Here is a 20,044-nt window from a genome sequence, read left to right as displayed (position 1 = left end):
AACCCTAAATCTAACGCTACCATAACTAGACTCTAACCCTAACCCTAACCCTAACTTTAATCTTAACTAAAACCCTAACCCTAATCCTAAACCTAACCTTAACCCTGACTCAAACCCTAACCCTATCCCTACAATAACCCTAACTCGAGCCCTATAATAACCCTAACCCTAACCCTAACCTTAACCATGAGCGTAACTATAACCCTAAATCTAACACTACCATAATTGGACTCTAATCCTAACCTTAACCCTTACTTTAATCTTGACTCAAACCCTAACCTTCACTCTAACTTTAACCTTGACTCAAACCCTAACCCTAGCCTTACTATAAAACTAACCCTAACCATAACCATAACTCTAACCCTAACCTTAACTTTGGCCATAACTCTAACCCTAACCTTAACCATAAACATAACTCTAATTCAAACCTTAACCATAACCATAACTCTAACCCTAACCTTAACCATAAACATAACTCTAACCCAAACCTTAACCATAACTCTAACAATAACCATAACCGTAACTCTAACCCTAACCTTAACCATAACTCAAACCCTAACCCTAACTCTATCCCTAACCCTAATGCTAACCCTAACCCTTATTCTATCCCCAAGGTTAACATTAACTATAATGGTAACTTTGTCCCTAACCATATATCTATGTTTGACTATAACATTTTACAATACAATATGCCAAAAAGAAAATTACCTTTTTTTAACCATAATCCTACCCCTAACTCTAACCCTAAATATAACCCTCACTGTAAATCTAACTCTACCATAATTAGACTCTAATCCTAACCCTAATGCTTAGTTTAACCTTCACTAAAATTGTAACCTAACCCTAACTCTAACCTTAACCCTAACTCAAAACTCTATCTCTAACATTAACCCTTACTTTAGTCTAGATGAAAATCATAGCCCTAACCCTAACCCTAACCTTAACCCCAACTCAAACCCTTACGCTAACCTTAACCTTGATGTAACTCTATATACAACCCTAACTCTAAATATAAACCTAACCTTAACCATCACCCTAAAACTAATCCATGTAGTGAATTCAGATCTTCCAATTTTGTCATTTTACTTTATCCAAATAATTGTACAATGAGATATAATTCTCATTTTATTTAATCTATTTAATTTTATTATGAGATATAATTTTGTCATTTTACTTTATCTAAATATTTGTACTATGAGAATCATGTCTCTAACCCTAACCTTGATTGTAATTCTAACTCTAACCCTAACTCTAATTCTAACTCTAACCCTAACCCTAATTCTAACCCTAACTCTAGGACTAATTCTAACTCTAACTCTAACTCTAACCCTAGCTCTAACCATATTAATAACCCTAACCCTGATTGTAACCCTAATGCTAACCCCAAATCTAACCCTATTTTAAACTCTAACGCTAATCATAATCCTGACCCTAATCCTAACACTATCTCTAATTCTAACCCTAACCCTAACATTCATGCTAACTCCAACTTTACTCTAAACCTAATCCTAATCCTACTCATAACCCTAACCCTAATCCTAACTCTTACTCTAACCCTAATCCTAACCCTAACCATAAAATAAACAAATAAATCGATACTACCTTATATATATATATAAAATTAGAAAAATACTTATATATATATAATATGTGCGTGTGTGTGTGTGTGTGTGTGTGTGTGTGTGTGTAAATTAATTTTTGAAATTAATAAATAAACATTTTAACTCTAATTCTAATCATAATCGTGACCCTAATCTTAACTGTATCTCCACTTCTAACCATAACCCTAACATTGACCCTGACTGCAACTATAAGTCTAACCCTAATCCTAGCCCTAACCATAAAAATAAAGAAATAAATCGATACTAATTTTATCAAACATAAAAAATTAGAATATATATATATATAATATTAAAATTATTATCATATCTTCCATATGCGCGACGACTGTTACTCGTATCTATATATATATATATATAATGCCGAGAGTCATCCTTCTCGAGGCACCTATTTTAATTCAAATCGTATCCAACACAAAAAAACCATTACAATTTAAATTAAAATAAGTGCTTCGAGAAGGATGACCCTTGACATTTTATATATATATATATATATATATATAAAAGCTAGTATTACTTTTCTTAAAATTCTAATTGAATTCAATTTTTGTTGTGATAGAATTTGAAATCAAGCAAAAAGTTTTAAAAATGTGTTCGTTTCCTTTTTAATTTTTCGAGTCCACGTGTTATACTTTGATGTCAGTTTTGGGATTTTGCGAGTTGTAACGCAACATAGATTTCAATAAGTACGTTATGTGCCAGTTGGTTTCGGTGGCCATATTTAAAAAAAGTCTGCCTACATAACTTCACGCCAAGCACGGTGTTTACCGGAGTGAATTGAGTGTCTTAAACGTACGTCAGATATTAAATCCCAATACTTGTGATCGAAGTGAGGCTCTCGCAAGGCCGGTAGCAGCATCAAGTGTATTTGTATTTGTATTTGCCCCACAACTGAAGCCATCAAAACTCCAAGCGATAAGGATTTAACTTTACACGATACCTGTATTTGACTCGTTTTGCACCTCTATTTAAGAAGGTTGTTGTTTCACAGAATTACCACAACTCAATCTCTCATAAGAAGAAGCCTCTCAGTTGCGATCGATTCTTATAATTGGTAGATTACATGACTCATATTGTGTCAAGAATGAGTCAAGTTTCCCAAATGTTGGTGGTACTGTTGGTGGTGAGGTTATTAAGCCACGTACAAGGCTTCACCAATTCTCAGGCCATTGCTGACTTCATTGAGCCTCAGAATGTGGCCAGAAAAGCCGTAGGAGCTCCACCTCTTAAATGGAATAGCACAGTGGCCGCTTTTGCTCGGAATTATGCGAGACAGAGAAGAAATGACTGCCTTCTTCAGCATTCAAAAGGATCGCCCTACGGTGAAAACATCTTCTGGGGGAAAGGCCCAAATTGGACACGTCGACAGGCAATGAATGCTTGGATTGATGAGAGGAAGTGGTATGTTCATGATACCAACACTTGCACAGGCCCAGATTGCACACACTATACTCAGATGGTGTGGGCGACAACAGAAAGTGTTGGGTGTTCAATTATAAAATGTAAGAGCAATGACACATGGGTCATATGCAGCTATGATCCCCCGGGCAACTATATTGCGGCTAGACCTTATTAATGAGCTGAGCGTAGCCAGTATATATAAGTTTGTAGTTTAGAAGTGGCTAATAATATTGTTTGAAATAGCATACTGATTAACAAATAGAACAAGAGCTGGATAGTTGCTGTCAAGCGTTGGTATGACAGTTTAGAAATTTAGGAAGATAGGGGAAGAGGATCGATGTCTTGTAATATAGTAAACTGTAATTGTCGAAAGTACAGAGTGATATGGTAATAAGATAGTCATTATTTTAGTTATAGAATAGAGTGTGAACCACTTCATATGAACTTGAATACAAGAAGAAGCCGTTTTTGTTTGTCCATGCTAAAACAAACATGTAATGAGGGAGCATGAATAAATTTTCCAAGCACTTACAAGAACAAATACACTCGATTTCAAAGAATAGGGATCAAATTTAGAAGAATATGGATAACAATGCATTTTAATGCTTTTCACTTCCTTTCGCCACCTATAATAATATCAAAGAATGGATTTGGCTTAAGTCAAATATGTTCGAAGATGAAAATGTAAGAATCAAACCTTGGCTCAGAGAAATTTTTACTTAAAAATCTAGATGATAATAATAGAAACATCATTCAAATCGTAAATTAGTAAGTTTATTATAAAATTTGTTTTCAGAACGTGGCTGATTTGAGACTGAAAGGTTGTTTTTGACCTCCGGAATGCAAAATATGCAATAAAAACTATGCTAAAAACCTACATCAACACGCTGTTTTGGAAAACTATCAAAAGCATTGTAGTAAATTCTCTCCTGACCAAAAGTTGACGCAAATTCATTTCGACAATAAATAAATTAGCCTGCGCTTATTAAAAAAAGATAATCAAGTTACTGCTCTTGCTCCATAAAATTTTACAATGAAACCAAAAGAAGTATCAAGACAATTTCTTCGTACAGAAGAGGCTAAATTGTGACAAAACTTTATTTTAGGTGAAGAAATGAAATTAGAAATTTTCCATATACACATTAGAACTTTTTTCGATTCCCTGACTTTTCAAACAAGATAGTTAGAAACACAATGAAATAATTGAAAAAAATAGTTCTAGCAAATCAAACATTGATGGTAAAAAATTAAAATTCGCTTGACCTACAACTGCATCACAAATAATTGCTGGATATAACTTTTGCAATGTATGCAAAAGTATAGGAAACGTGGTTGAATTGTGTTGTTGACTGCAATTTGAATGCAACAATCTACACACATGGATACAAAAAGCATCCAAAAAAATGAACCATTGAATGACTTCTATCTCAAGACTAGCAACTAAGAGCTTAGAAATAAGATTATCAACATAGATCTCAAATAATTATGATTTTTAGGGCTTAGTTATGTGGTGATTTTGTTAAAGTGCTTGTAAAGGGTTTAACTACAGGAGAATGAAATATTGCGATAGAGTCAACTTCACCAAGCAAACTCTCTTTCAAAAATGATTCAAAAGTATGATTGACCAGCAGAAAATACCACACTCTTAATGTATGAGGGCAAATGTAGTTGAATTAGGAGTCAATTGTTCATATTCTAGTTACTACTTTTGATATCATGATGATGGCTTTTAGGCTAGGGAAAACATCTTAATAAGCATTCATAGGTTTGCTATTTTTCTGTGCAATATTCATTTATTTGACTCTTAGAATCATTATTAAGCCATCCTTTTTTGTATAATTTCTTTAAAGTTTTCATGGTGGTTTAATCTACTGCTTTGATCATATCAATTTCTATTTGTTCAAAATTTAGAGAAGTATTGTTGTTATTTAACAAGACTCCGCTTGCAAGAGGGAATGAAGAGTTGTACTAGAATGAGGTCAATTATCATACTTCCTATTGGCATAAGTCATAACCTTTTGATTATAAGATGTTTTAGATGTATTGATTTACTTATTTAGAATCATATGTTTAGAGCTAGGGAGATTTAGGGCTTAAATGTTAAGAGACATTTCTAAAGTGTACTTGTTTAAATTTAGGTCTATGATAGCTTACAAATACCTTTAGGATTACACCACATTCTTGAGGAGCCATCCATCTAAGAAATGTTAGAAAATCAACAAGAGAATGTAGGTAGTACCCTTGGGAGGTGCTTTGTATCATAGATATGGCTACTTTGCACTTGTATTTTAGTTAATGCTACTTGGCTTAGAATCTTACATTAATTAAGGGTATTTCCTAGTTCTCAAAACTTGTTAGAATTCGAGAACTCCTTTTCCTATTTGTGCCCTACATTTTGTTTAGCTCCATCTTCTTGTCCAGTCAGTTTTTTTTGTGAGGTTTAATGTTTTACCCATAGGAAATTTTGTGTTCTATCAAGTTCAAAGTAACACCTATTCTTGCCAAGTGCATGTAATGAATTAGGTCTTCACTACTTTGTTCTATCTTTCTTTCTATGTGGCTTTTTTTTATAATGTTTGCAAGACCATGGAAAGGAGGTCATGAAATCACCTATTTTGATGATAAAATAAAGGTTTCCATGGGAGACATTTTCTAAGTTTGATGACTAACATGCACCTACTATAGGAGGTAGATTATAATTTCATGTTTTTACACAAAAAGGGTATAGCCTTATAAAGGGGTGCTTCATCCAAATGCAACTTTAGAGTTCACAATCAGAGGTGTGTGCCTCTATGTGGTGGAATTGAAGTCATGTTCCAAACATAGAAGAATTTTCTAATTATCGTTATCAATGGCACACTTGGCCAAATAGATGAGAGTTATGTTTTTGTATTCAACGTGAAGTTGTACATGTGAGATTGAGGGGTGAAACTTTGAAAATGAGGTGTTTAGATTTAAATATTGGCTAGTATGGTGTTGAGGTACATGCCTCAAAAATTGAAAAGTCTAGATTCCTAGTTTCCATTATGAAATTCTCATGGAATTGTGAATAGTGTTCATGCATGAGGGTGATAATTAAAAACATAGTCATAATTTTTGAGGTGTTCATGTGAAAGTGCCAAGTGCACTCTTCATGGTGGAGATATAAAAGATCTTCATATTTAATACTACTAGATGCTTAACTAGGGGAGAAGTGCACCTCAACAAAGAATGAGAGAATTCAAATTTCAAAATGCATGCATAGAAAAAACATTTTTAAAGTGAATGTTTGGGATTCAAGTGTGCCTTCAATAAGGAATATCTTAATCTTAGTTCAGTACAAAGTCAATAATCCATATAGACGTACATGTTTGGGAATAAGGTTCACAACTCATCAAAGAACAAATAAGTTTCAAAATTCCAAGTTGCAAATCAGATTCATAGGCATATGAGGCTCATGTAGGGATATTATTATAGGAAAAAAGTAGTCATATAGGTGCTCATGAGGGATACAAAGTTACACCTCAAAAAGGGAAGAAACGTGATTTAAAAATAAAAATAAAAAGTTGGGTTTTGATGTTAGATATGCACCTAAGACCAATTTGGGAGGAACAAAAAAAGGCTTTGAATAGCATAAATCCCCAATGTAGAAGAAATATTTTAGAAATGTGTGATGGCTAGGTTGAGATAGGATACTCTATAAAAAAAAATCATTTTATGCTAAGAGAGTGATGTAAATTGAAGTTTGAATAAGCCACACCAAAAAGGAATAACAAAATCAATGCAACAGAAAAGAAAAATCAAGATTTCACTATGAATCAAGTAGATCTCTTTGTCCATAGTAGGTTTTCGGAACAAGGTCTCAACAAAGCAAAATAAGAGTAGAAAACAAAAGAATAACATGAGAATTCAAAACATAAAAATTTGTACAACACACAATGGCATGGTAATAATGTTGTAAAGGGCTTATTTTTTGCAATACAATAGTGAATACAAATAATAAATCTAAAACTTTGAACAATACCAAACATATAGGAAAGATTCAAAGAAGAATGGAAGCTCATACCTATAGGAATCATCAAATTTGTGTGTTTTGTAAATTTGTAGCTCCTAAAATTAAAAAAATAAAGTTTGGAAGTTGATCTATAACATTTGCTATTGCTAAAATTACAGAAAACCATTTTACATCTTCAAAGGTTAATGCAAAGAAATCATATATGTAACTTATTAGTTGGGAATTAAATATTAATTAAGAATTTAATCAAGAACCTAGTAAAGATCATTCAACGAACTTTTACATTTTCTTTCTTAAAATTAGAAAAAGATCATCAATACAACTTCAAATATTTAAGAAAAGGAAAATACGACCATAATTTAGTAGCAAAATAATTAATCTTTAAATTGAATTAGTGATTTTTTCAGTAGTGTATTATGAATTTAAAAAATTGGTTCTCTGGCAATGGAGGAAATGCATGTGAGCTATGATTACATATAACATCCATGAGCTTCTCCACCATATCCAAGTTATTCTTGAGCAAGAAACCAGATTGTCTAGGTGTATTAGTTTTATATGTGATGAGTTTCAATTCAATGTCATTTGAGAATTGGAGCAAATATTCTTTAGAGTGAGAATTTCTTGTTTCCCATTCCTCCATTTCTTTCATTGCACGAATATATGTTAGTTGTATGAGTTTTTTGTACAAGTTTCCATCCATAGTTGTCACTCATTTTAAGTGGAATTAAAAAATTATACAAGTAGAAAATATAAGAATTTTTACTAAAGTTCTATAAACACAAAGCTAATGAATCTTCATGTTGCAATCACATTGTGTATCCATAGAAAAGTCATTGCACTAAAATGATTTTGCAAATAGAACATAATGGCAAGAACTAATAAATAGGAATCAAAATGCCTAAATGAGTCCACTTCAAAATCATTGTACTCAAGAGTTTAAATTTTAGAATACTTGAAAATAATTATAAATATGAAATAAATTACAAGTACAGTACATTCAGCACATCCCCACCTCATCTTTTAATTGAATTCTATTGACACTCAATTGTTGTTCTTCAAGACTAAATTCTATAATAATGCTAGGTCCTCAAAAAATGGTTTCCTTAATTGCCATGTTATCAAACCACTTCAGATAGTAGATAATTTTCATTAAAAAAAAGAATAAATCCTTCTAAATTGATTAAAATCATACATGCAAACGGTGAAAATCAAGATGTCTTCAAAAATGGTAAAAGTTGAAAATGGTCCCAAAACCCACATATTCTCTCCATTCAAGGTTGAATATGATTGCCAAGTACTGTATAAGATGGCATTGCATGTTCAAAACCTGTAGCACACTACTCAAAACTTTGCAACATGTGCATTCTCTAGTATTGGGAATTTAAAACTTCCTTCTAGTATACTATAACCTAACTTATATACCAATAAGTTAATGCCAAAACATATTAAAAGATACATTTTCCTTAAAAAACGTGCAACTCTACTATTATGCATAGAAACAAAACAATGAAACATAATAAATGTTGAATCTTGATTAGTTGTTGCCACTTAGTTTAATCAATTTTTACACATTGCTTCCTCCACTATAGTTACTTTCATGCATGACAAGAACTAATAACACTACCACCAATACATCTTTCTTGTGTTCGTATTCATTAGTATGTTGACACCTAATTGGGCTTATTGTTGGATGTCACCAAAGAAAACTTGAGTTCGAATTAGATTTCATTTGACATTTAATCATGGTATCAAGCAGGGTTAATTTGGTTGTCTCAAAATGTCTATAGATATTATTAGTCTACTATATCGGAGAACTAATGATTGGCCTAAATAAATTTAACTTAATTATCACATTGTTTATTTTTCAAATAAGTAGTAAAAATTCCAATCTTGAAAATGTCTTGAAATGCAGTTCTTATGAGAATGCTTTTGTAAAATGTATTCAAAGGTAATGTGAAACTTTAACTATAAATTCAATTGCATTAGTAGATGCTGAGTTCATTAGAATTTTGTTTGAGAAATTTCATTAAAATTGATTTTGAAGAAATTTTTATTTGGATCAACATTTCAACTCCCTTATTCCAAAAATAATAGCTGTTGATTCAAATATTAAGAGAAACATTATTTATATCATTAAAAATGCAGTTAATCATATAATATTGAATATTATTTACTAGTGAAACCTAAGGTATGAGTTGGATGACAATAAGACACTACCCAAAATAAAATAATAATCAAAGAATATCGTCTAACATGAAAGTAATGTGAAACTATGATATTATAGATAGCATTAAAATTATTTCTTTATAAAGAATTTTGAAGCAAACATAAAAATTAAGATTCAAAACTAATTTATATATGTTTTTTTTTTTTTGAAAAGGTGGCAAAGCCACTTGATATATATATACAAACATTTTTTTACATATAAACAGATTCTAATGTAAGGAGCTCATGGAGAAATGAACCAAGAAGAAAAACTTTTCTCATAACCCTATCAATAAGAAAAAGTAGAGAATAAATAAAGGGCTATCAATCTAAGTTATAATATCCTAATAATGATACATCCAATTTACAATAGATAGAAGAGAGAGGATGGAAACCCTAACACTACCCTCTAAATATTATATATTAATTTTTCAAGAATCACTTATGCCCATACTATATCACTTAAAACATAATATTTCTAGAGATGAAACCATAAAGCCTCACAAAAGGGAAATGTTGCAAAAAAATACTTGTCCTTCATCCTCAACTAGATCTGGCTATTAACGAAAATCCATGCTAGAACCTATGCAACTAATAAGAGACAAAACCCACATAGAAAAAATATGCAACATAATAACTTGCCTTATTCCTCCATAACTCCTATTGTAGGATCTAAGTATCCAAGCTTAAGGGTAAGATCAGGAATAGAATTGGATGGGGAGATCAGTGGGGATATGGGTGCCTGATAAGAATAATGCTCCAAAAGATCCAATATGGAAAAAAAAACCTGATGCACACTATTAACACAATCTCTAGACAAGTGGTTACCATATTGTTGCAAAGTAGCCTTAACTAATTGAAAAGACTGTCTCACTAGAGCCTTTTTAATACTCTCAAAAACCACATAAACCCCATGATTACTGAGAAGTGCATGATGGTGAAGTAAATTACCTATGAGAGAGGTGCAACTCGAAAGATCATATTTCTAGAAAGCTTTAGAAAGCTTGCCTCCCTACAAAAAAACAAGCTTGATAAATCTAGAAACTATCAACTTTAGTTGAAACGAAGATTGTAGTAGGTCTAGGGCATTTGACAAAAAAATTGATAGAATCTGAGAGGGGTAAATAAATCTTTTTTCCTAGAGGGAAAAGAATATCATGCCCAAAAATTGTCTTTATTCCTCTTTGAATATGTGGGCGATCACACAATAAGATATTTGCTAACATGTCATCTTTAATACAATCCAAAAATGGAATTTCCCAATCTTCAGTTTCCAAGAAAACTTTGTATATTGCTAAGCAAGCTGAGCATATTTCAACAGTATAACTAACCCCTACTAGAGAGCTAGGATGGCCTGACATAGTGCTGACCACAAAAAACTAGAACATAGAACTAGAGACAACACCTACAATAATATATATAAAAAAACCATCAAGCCTAGAAAAGAAAAATGACTCCTTTTCTCGACACAATAAAAATTTGATTTTACAATAATAACCTTCATCAAAAAGATATAAAACTTGTTGCATAGTATGAAAAATGTAGAATGTACATATGAATTACTTTATTCCAAAAGAAAATTAAAATTATCATAAATTTTACACAAGTGACTCCATCAAAGAACTAGGAGACAACACTCTATAAAGAGAGAATATAAGGTACGAGAAAAATCATAAAAACAACCATTAGATGAAACTGATAAATGCCTCCATAACATAATGTAAAATAAATGGTAAAGCCAACTGTTAGCTATCAATAAGTATACATGAGCCTAGAATACGAGAGAAGAACTGAGGACCAAACCTCAGATGTCACCATGTAAGCATGTCACCACATAGGCATGCCAAGTATGAATAGTAGGCCCATTTTTAATTCAAATTAACTCCACTATCCTCAAAGCCCATCAATGAATCATCTTACACTATTGACTAACTATCAGCTACTACCTCTATATTGCCATGCTTAATACTCTCAAAATAACATCATACGTGACTACTTATACCCATATCTTCTTACACATGTAAAACTATATATTCATATATGCATAAATAAATCATACATAATGACTTTAAACATCCTGACATAAAATTAGTAGCTCACAACTAGCAAAGTAAAGATGACTCATACTTGATGATCAAGATAATGGCAGGAAATTTAGGAATAAAATTGAAGAGCGAGAGTCTAGAGTAATTCCATCAAAATCAACATTTGCTAAGCACTCTACCAAAGCATTTCCTTCCCTATAAACATGGGATAAAATATATCTATCCAGAGAATCAATGAGACCCAAAATTCACTAGAAGACATAACAAAGATGTTAGTTATTGCTCTTCCTATGAATGCAAGCATTAATAACAACAGAAGAATTACCCTCAATGTACAAACAAGAAAAAAATTCTCTCTTCGCCAAATTTTATTAAAATTAATCGTCACTTTATCGCAATTGTTTCTTAATTTCTATATATTCTACATTGTTATTGTGTCAAGTTATCTTAATCCTAGAAAAGGCTCAACAATTCATAATTAACTTATCAAAAATATATTTAATTCTACATTAAAAATAATATACTTTATTTAATGCACTCTATTGAGAAAATTTGGAACTAATTTACATTCATTTTAATTTATTATATTATTTATTAGTATTTTAACTAAATCAAGCATTCTACAATTTTAGTATGTTAAGTAATAATTATTTATGAAAAGTTTGAAATTTTTTATTTAATAAATATAATATTTTCTTTTAATGGGTAATAGTTGTTTTGATTGATAACTATTGTTAATTAAGCTCAAATAGACATGAACTAAGAGGCTCACAATTTACCATTGTCTTGTAGGATCTTGCATATTTAATAAATATAATACTAAATTTTTATTTTTATTTATATTGAAAATGCAAGGTTTGAACTAATGACCTCCTTGAAGCCATGCCAATTGTAATAAATTATGTAATAAATTATTTAAGATAAGAGTTTTTCAAGTATGAAATTTTTAATAAGTTACTTTATTTATTAGATAAATTTTTTCCTAATATTTTAATTTTATTTTATTTACTTTAAGCATCATATATGAATATATTTATATAAAATAAATAAAGTATTAAATTATAGAAAATAGGAACTATATATGAAATAAATAGTAAATTTACTCAAAGTAATTTATAAGAGATTCCTTAAGTTATTTATTATTTTATAAATATATATAAAACCTATTGTATATGGCTCCAACCAATCTTTGTCATATATTTCTCATATAAACTTCTTAATAAACTCCTTAATATATAATATCATATGATATGATGCTATATTAATACTATGCCTTTATTTTTAGTGAAAAATAAAAAACTATTGTATAAATTTTATAAATTAAACTATATAAAAAAATTATTTTAAAATTGTACTATTATTTTTTTGTAATAATTATTTATTTAAATATTTTAAAAATAAATATTCTTATATTATTAAATATTTAGAATTTTCAAACTCAACCAATTACTCCTAAATTATAGAGCCAACTTCTGAAATTATAAGTGCTATGTCACTTTTTGATTTTTTTTTTTTTATAAAAGATCTCAAATTATAATAATGAAACTCATTGATATCTAAAATCATGCAAACACATAGTAGATGGATTTAATTCAAAACTCTAGAATACATCAATTCCACTTATATTTTTGTATTAAAGATGGATAACATTACAATTCTATCTAAAATACTATAAAGTTAAGATTTAAATAGATAATATTATCTTCTCCAGCTAAACAATACATTATAATACTCTTGATTGTCTTAGTCCTAAATCCATTTAGAAAACTATCATCAAAACAATAGAAGAAAAGTTTTTTACATTTAATCCTACAATTTAGTTAAAAAGAATTAAGAAACAATCTAATAAAAAATTACAAAAGTTATTGAACAAAACAAATAGTAAACTATATAAAAAAGAACTCTTCACTTGAACCCTAAAATTGAAAAACAATTGTTACTATTAATTTTGACCACGGAAAAAAGGTCAGCTAGTTTTAAAAATAGATTGTTAAGAAAAAAATCAAAATCATAGAATATGAGGCTCTTCTCATTCCTCTTCTTCCTCTCCAATTCCAAAATCCATGCTCTTTATATGTTTGAAAAGACTCTCACCTAATGATGCACTAGAGTTTGTTCAATATGATATGCATGTCTACATATGCTTATCAATGAAATCTAACCTAATCCACTAGTTTACATCATAATATCAATTATATGCATTGAGAAAGACATATGTATATTATTTATAATTAATTACACAACCATAAAACAATTGATCTTATTATATGCATATAATATAATGTTTTTTTTTTCATAGTTACATTTGAAGATATTTATATTTAATTTTTTTAAATATATTTCAATTTTTTTAATATTTTAGTTTTTGGCCTTCCTAAAAATGAAATACAACCTAGTACATCAATATTTTACATGATTAGTTGTTTATAAAATCACAGGAATATTTCATTATGTCAAATTAAAATTAAAATATCTATTTATAATACTTTTGAAATTCATAGTTTAAAATTAATTTACTTGACTACGAGTCTGATTATGAGTACTAAATGACTGTATTATATTTCAATCCTTTTGAGGCTCTTCACACTATTGTATAATTACGAGAAATAGTAGAACATTATGGCTTCACAAAATCTAGGAAATGACAAATTTATTTTGGAACACTTTTCCATATCTCAACACATAATTATAATGTTCTTGTCATTCTCAATTGATAGCATCTAGTCTATCCTAAATATGATAATGTAGGTTGTAGGCCTTCTTACCACTACATTATGGGATATATAATAAATTTTATTGAAATTATTGGTTAAAAGTCTTTTTAAGAGTGAGGATTTCGCATGGCTTCATCATTTATATTCAAGAAAAAAAGGTTTTCTAAAAATGAAAACATATTTCCACACCATAATTTAAAATGTTCTTTAGATTGTTCAAGGAGGAAAATGTGGTAGAATTAGAGGTCATTCCACCACCTCAAGGTTTTTATCTTTGAAGGGAAATACATAGAAAAAATAAACAAAAGAAATAAATCTAAATATCCTTGAAGGAAAATATATAATGTCTAAACTTATTTTTAATCACTATAAATATATTTAAAAATTCATAGAACTACTAAGCATTTTATATTCATATAAAATATTTTTCCATCTCACGACATGATTGAGAATGATTTGAAAGGAAAGAAAGTGCCAATAATACTCAACCTTCAAAATGTGTTGTAATGCAAGAAATTCTTATGAAATTTGATCTTTGAGAGATTTTTCAATACAATTGATATAGTGATTGTGCCGCATCATCTTCTACTTCAACTATCATAGCTTTAGTCATATTTTGTTGTTTCCTAGAAATTATGTACGATTTATGTTTCCTTTTTAAACATGAGAGAAATTAGGGATGACTCTTCTACACACACACTACTCTAACATTTTTTTTTTAAAATGTCAATATGGATATAAATGTTTAATTTATACCTCATTCAATGCATATTTAATTAGTATATCCATCAAATTTTATTTTTATTAATGTACCCAGAATTCATGGGAGTTTGCCCTTAAGAAAAATAATGGTTAAACAATTCAAAATAAATAAAAAGTAATTAAAATACAAGTGAATTCACAACCCCATCCATTAATATAAAAAGCATGATTCCAGAGAACTTGTATAGACAAAGTTAGTTCTTATCTAACATAGAAGAAAAATTACTAGTGACTAGAGAATTCTTCTTCCAATTAATAGACAAATAAACATACCATATAAATGTACTTAAAAATGTAAAAACCACAACTACATAAAAATTTATTAGTCTATTAATCTGATCATTTATTAGTCCAAAAAGCTACCAGTTGGAACATCCTAGTAGAACTAGAGCATTTTAAATAAAATATAAAATAATAAAGGCTTAAAATCTAGCTTTTTCCTTTACCTTTTATATTAGCATGACCTTGGCCTAATCATCTTCCAAGAATCCATATGATTTATAGGCATCCTCCATGTTAAGACCTTTGCCATCCTCCTCGTCATGCTGGAGCAGTTCGATGAGGCTCATGTTTAGAAGTAAATAAGGCTTTGAGATTTTCAATCTCCCACAGTACCACTCAACTCTAGGAAGATAGTATATTTTCTTTTAGTAGTCACCATATCATGAACCTACATTAAATTTGGGTTAGAAGAAACCTTTTTTTATTAAAGTCCTTATTAGGGAGGTAGTTGTCATCAAGAAAGTGTCATTGGTTGTTTGGGTAAGAGGATGGGTAATGGAAGTAAAGTCAATGGTGTTCATACTGAAACTAGTAGTCATGTATGTAGAATCATTGCTAGCTTCCTTCATCTTCTTATCATTCACCCCCATAAAGTTTGAGGTCTCCTCCTTTGTCCCATCTTCATTTTCCTCTTCCTACTTAGTATCATATTTTTTTTTCTAACTATCATATCCTTTCTTGTTAGCTTCCATTTCTCATTACCTCCCAATTGTAACTATTTTTTCCTTGCATGACTCTTGGCTAGTCTACTAGATGTCCTATGACCCCCATCATTCTCCTCTCCAACATCAACAAGATCAATTTCATAGAGCATTCTATTTTAGGGTTTTCAATAGTTGTTTGGGACCCATCCAAAATTTTCTTATGTTTATGGAGTTTCCAGAGGGACTAGAATATGTAGATGATTGAGGAGTGGTGGCTACAAAATAATGCCCACCCAAATTTAGGTGAACTCTCTCGGCCCTACTTATCCACTAAAGTTGTATATTAAGGTGTACATAGTACAATTCAAAAATTATAGAGGTGAGAGATGAGCCTTTAGTGGAGGATAGCATATTTTTTACCCTTTTTCCTTCTATATCTCACCTCCATCACCGAGGCATCCATATGATAAATGGGAGAAAAATAAGTAGAAAACTCATCATGTTTCCTAAATTTTTTTAGTGTAGGAAAAATGAGAAAAATAGCACACATTTACTCTGCCTTCTAGAACAAGATATCTCATTGTTACAAGACATACATCATCCCAAAGCTCAAGGATTTTATAGCTATACCCACCTTTAAATTTCACAGGAACTTTATAATGCCCCACCCAAGAATCAATGAGAAAGTCAACCATCTAGACATAAATTTGAAGGAATTCCTTTTTTTGCATTATATATACTTCAATTAATATGAATTTAGAAACAATTTAAATTATAAATTTGTTAATAAATGATTAAATATTAAATAATATTACTTAAATCATTCCAACTTTCTTAAAGGATCCCAAGGCGTGGTTAATGTAAGCTCTATTAATTACGCAACTAGGTTATATTATATTCATCATACAATCAAAAATAAATAAGTTATCATTATAATCATATTTGACTTATAATATATGGCTTGATAATGTTAAGATAGTATACCTTGGAATTCTCTTTATTAAAAATACCATTGATACTGAAATTACACAATGGTTGTCACACATTCTCTTGTGCAGCATAAGCCATTATAAAAAAACCATATCATAGACTCAATTTGTCAATCTAAAGTCTTGTTCTCATGAAATTTGTGATGGTTGATCATTTTAGTAACAAGAGTTTCCAAATTATTAACTACATGTTTCATAAATTTGCATGCTTATGATGATATAAAAAATGAACTTATATGAAACCAAAAGTCACACATGCTTTATTTGCATTGCACATCATAACTAGTGTTGAACTACACATCTATTTGATTTGTATGGTGGTGAACAAACATATTAATTGGACTACATGGTGTGAGGCTCATGCATCATATCTTAAAAATATTTGATGTTATAGTGTGTGCAATGCATATAAATGGGAAAGAAGAGAACAAGTAAATAAAACAAAAAATGTTTGAAGGTTTTTCCTTAGTACTCCTTGATTTTCAGTGACCACTCAAAATCTTAGTGGCTCAGCAGAAATATATGCTGCAAAATGCTAAAATTATGATTTCCTACTTACCATAAATGATATGAAAGGGAAATTTTATTTTGCTCATGCAGGTTCCAACATTCATTTGAATATCGGGCATGACATTGCATGTAAATAACCTACACATTGCTTAAGTTGGTAGTTATTTGTGGTGGAAACATTTAACATGTTTACATAGCCATGAAGACATCAGAGCTCCAAGTAGCTAAGTAGTGACTCTAACTGGCAATATTTAAAATATTTTAACTTCCGCTAAACATAGTACAATAGCAAAAGAATGTTAATACCCTAAAAAAGTAGATTAAAGGCCATGATTTGCACTACTTTTGATAACCTTTTATTAGATAAAAATTCTTTGGGAAACTTGTATTTTATATATTTTCTTAAAACATAAATTGACTTTTATATATTTCTTTAAAGCATAAATTGAAGTGTAATGTGAAAGGCTATAGTCATGAAATTTGTTTCAAAAAATCTTCTTACTTCAAAATAGATCTCGAGAAACATTTTATTTGGACTATCATCCTAAAATTGGCATTCCAATCAGACTAATGAGCAAAGTTCAATATTTCAAAATTAAAATAACTAATAATGAAATTTGAACTAGACTGCAGAGAAATACTATTATTCTAATAAAAGAGGAAAGGCCTTTTGCTAGACTATTTATTATTATTATTTTTGATTGGTAAGAGGCCAAAGCCAAGGTTAATTATTATATATTATTATTAATTATTATTTTATTAATAATGGGTAGATTTGAACCCAAGACCTCTTTGATAAGAGGCTCACAATTTACTACTGTGTTGTACGCTCTTACCTAGTTTGGGTAGACTAATTATAATGCATATATAATAATACTTTATAAATCTGTTAAAAATATAATATTCAAGCTCTGGGAGGGGCCTAAATGATGTCGTCATTCTTCTTAGGAAAGAAAATATGATTTTCATTGTCTTGGAAGGCTTTCCATTTCTAGTACATTTCTATCTCCCTTACACAAAGATAGTACAAAAACTAAAAATAATGTATTTCTTCATTGTTACTTTGCATATTCTTCTTGGACATATACTCTTTGTAAACATAATATTTTCTTTCTTTTTAAAAATCTTGTGCGTTGTTATAGCAATTATCTATGTGTTGGTCTATCGAGCTCATTATTCCATCAACAATAATATGGGCAATATGGTGGAAGTGGAACTTCAAACTTTTTTGGAAAAATGAAATCTTGTATCTAATCGTTCTTGTTTAAACACAATCAACATACAACTAAGATTCTTAATGTTCACCTTCTCAAAACACATTCCAAGCTATTAATAGGAAGGACATTTTTTGGCACCCACCACATGTATCATTTGTGAAATTGAATTTCGATGACAATCTAGGGATATTTATAGTTATGGTCTTCAATTTATTTACCATCTTTGAAAAAAAATCATTATGAAGCTATGACTTTTCTATTAGGTCCTAAAGTTGCTCTTCAAAATGCTTGAAACACCAATATTATTGAAGCAGACATCATCATTATTATTCAAACTATTGTTTCCAATATTATTCCTAACAATAGGCTAGTTTTTGTTCTTCTACAACCCTGATATTTATTGCATCAACTTCCTAACTTTTGTATATGTCATACATATCAAGATGGAAATCTTTTGGCTAATTTTTTTGCCAACTTGGTGTCCCATGGACATACTCTCTCTCTCTCTCTCTCTCTCTCTCTCTCTCTCTCTCTCTCTCTCTCTCTCTCTCTCTCTCTCTCTCTCTCTCTCTCTCTCTCTCTCTCTCTCTCTCTCTCTCTCTCTCGACAAGATGATGTTTGTGGGGATTATTGATCAATTTACTTCTCTTATCTTCCATCCATTTCCTCGCATTTGAACACAACCTCATTAGCTAGATGGCTCTCTTGCAGACATGAGTAGGTATGATATACTCTACCTTTGTAGTGAAAAAAATGATAATAACCTGTAAGCTACTCATCTAGTCAATGCACCACCAAATAATGTAAACACATATTCATTGGTCAATTTTCTTCTATCTAGCCTAGTTGGAATATACATAGCCTTCAATATCCAAGGAATGTCCATTTCTCATTCCATAAAATGCATATAAATTTCTTTGAGTAGCCCATGAGTATGTAAAAAATATTTTTAATACATCCCAATTTGTTCTCTTCTTTGATTAGAAATATAATGGGAAAGCACTACTACTACTTGGGAAATATCTTTCCTTGTACAAATCATAGCATACATCAAACTTCTAGCAACACTCTACTATGGTACCCTACTCATCTCTTCCATGTCCACTTAGGATGTAGTAAACTATGAGTTAGAAAGCTTTGTTTGTATAGAAATAGAAACACTCGATGGTCTAGAATCTAGCACATTGACACTTCTAAGAATAGTACCAACATACTTACACTAGCCTAGCAAAATCTTTCTACTTTTTCTATCTCTTATAATCTTCATTCCCATAATATGCCTTGGTGCACCAAGATCTTTCATTTTAAACTTTGTTGAGACCTCAGAATTTAGTTTTGTAATCAAACCTTTTCCTTTTCCAATAAACAACATATCATCAACATATAAGGCAATAACCAAGAAGTATTAATAGTCAAACATGAAATATATAGAGTGATCAGATTTAGACTACCCAAATCCCAAACTCAACACAAATGTATCAAACTTCTAGTACTACATCCATGACTTTATTTTAAACCATACAAGGGCTTCTTTAAATTACATACCAATTGAATTTTACCTTTCACCACATAGCGCTCTAGCTATTTCATATAAATTTCTTCCTCTAAATCCTCATGACAAAAAAATATTTTCACATTAATTTGCTCAAATTCTAGATCATA

General features: G+C 30.2%; 1 pseudogene; it reads left to right on the top strand.

The window, feature by feature from the left end:
- The first annotated feature begins 2,703 nt into the window (after positions 1-2,703).
- Positions 2,704-3,195, top strand: LOC149557633 (pathogenesis-related protein PR-1 pseudogene; annotated as a pseudogene).
- Positions 3,196-20,044: the final 16,849 nt, after the last annotated feature.

Source organism: Cupressus sempervirens, chromosome 5 (assembly GCF_028749045.1).
Source record: "Cupressus sempervirens isolate cs-2001-9-10 chromosome 5, ASM2874904v1, whole genome shotgun sequence".
In the NCBI taxonomy this organism is placed as follows: Eukaryota; Viridiplantae; Streptophyta; class Pinopsida; order Cupressales; family Cupressaceae; genus Cupressus; species Cupressus sempervirens.
The sequence above is the reverse complement of the archived record's forward strand: the minus strand, read 5'-3'. Positions and strand labels throughout refer to the sequence as shown.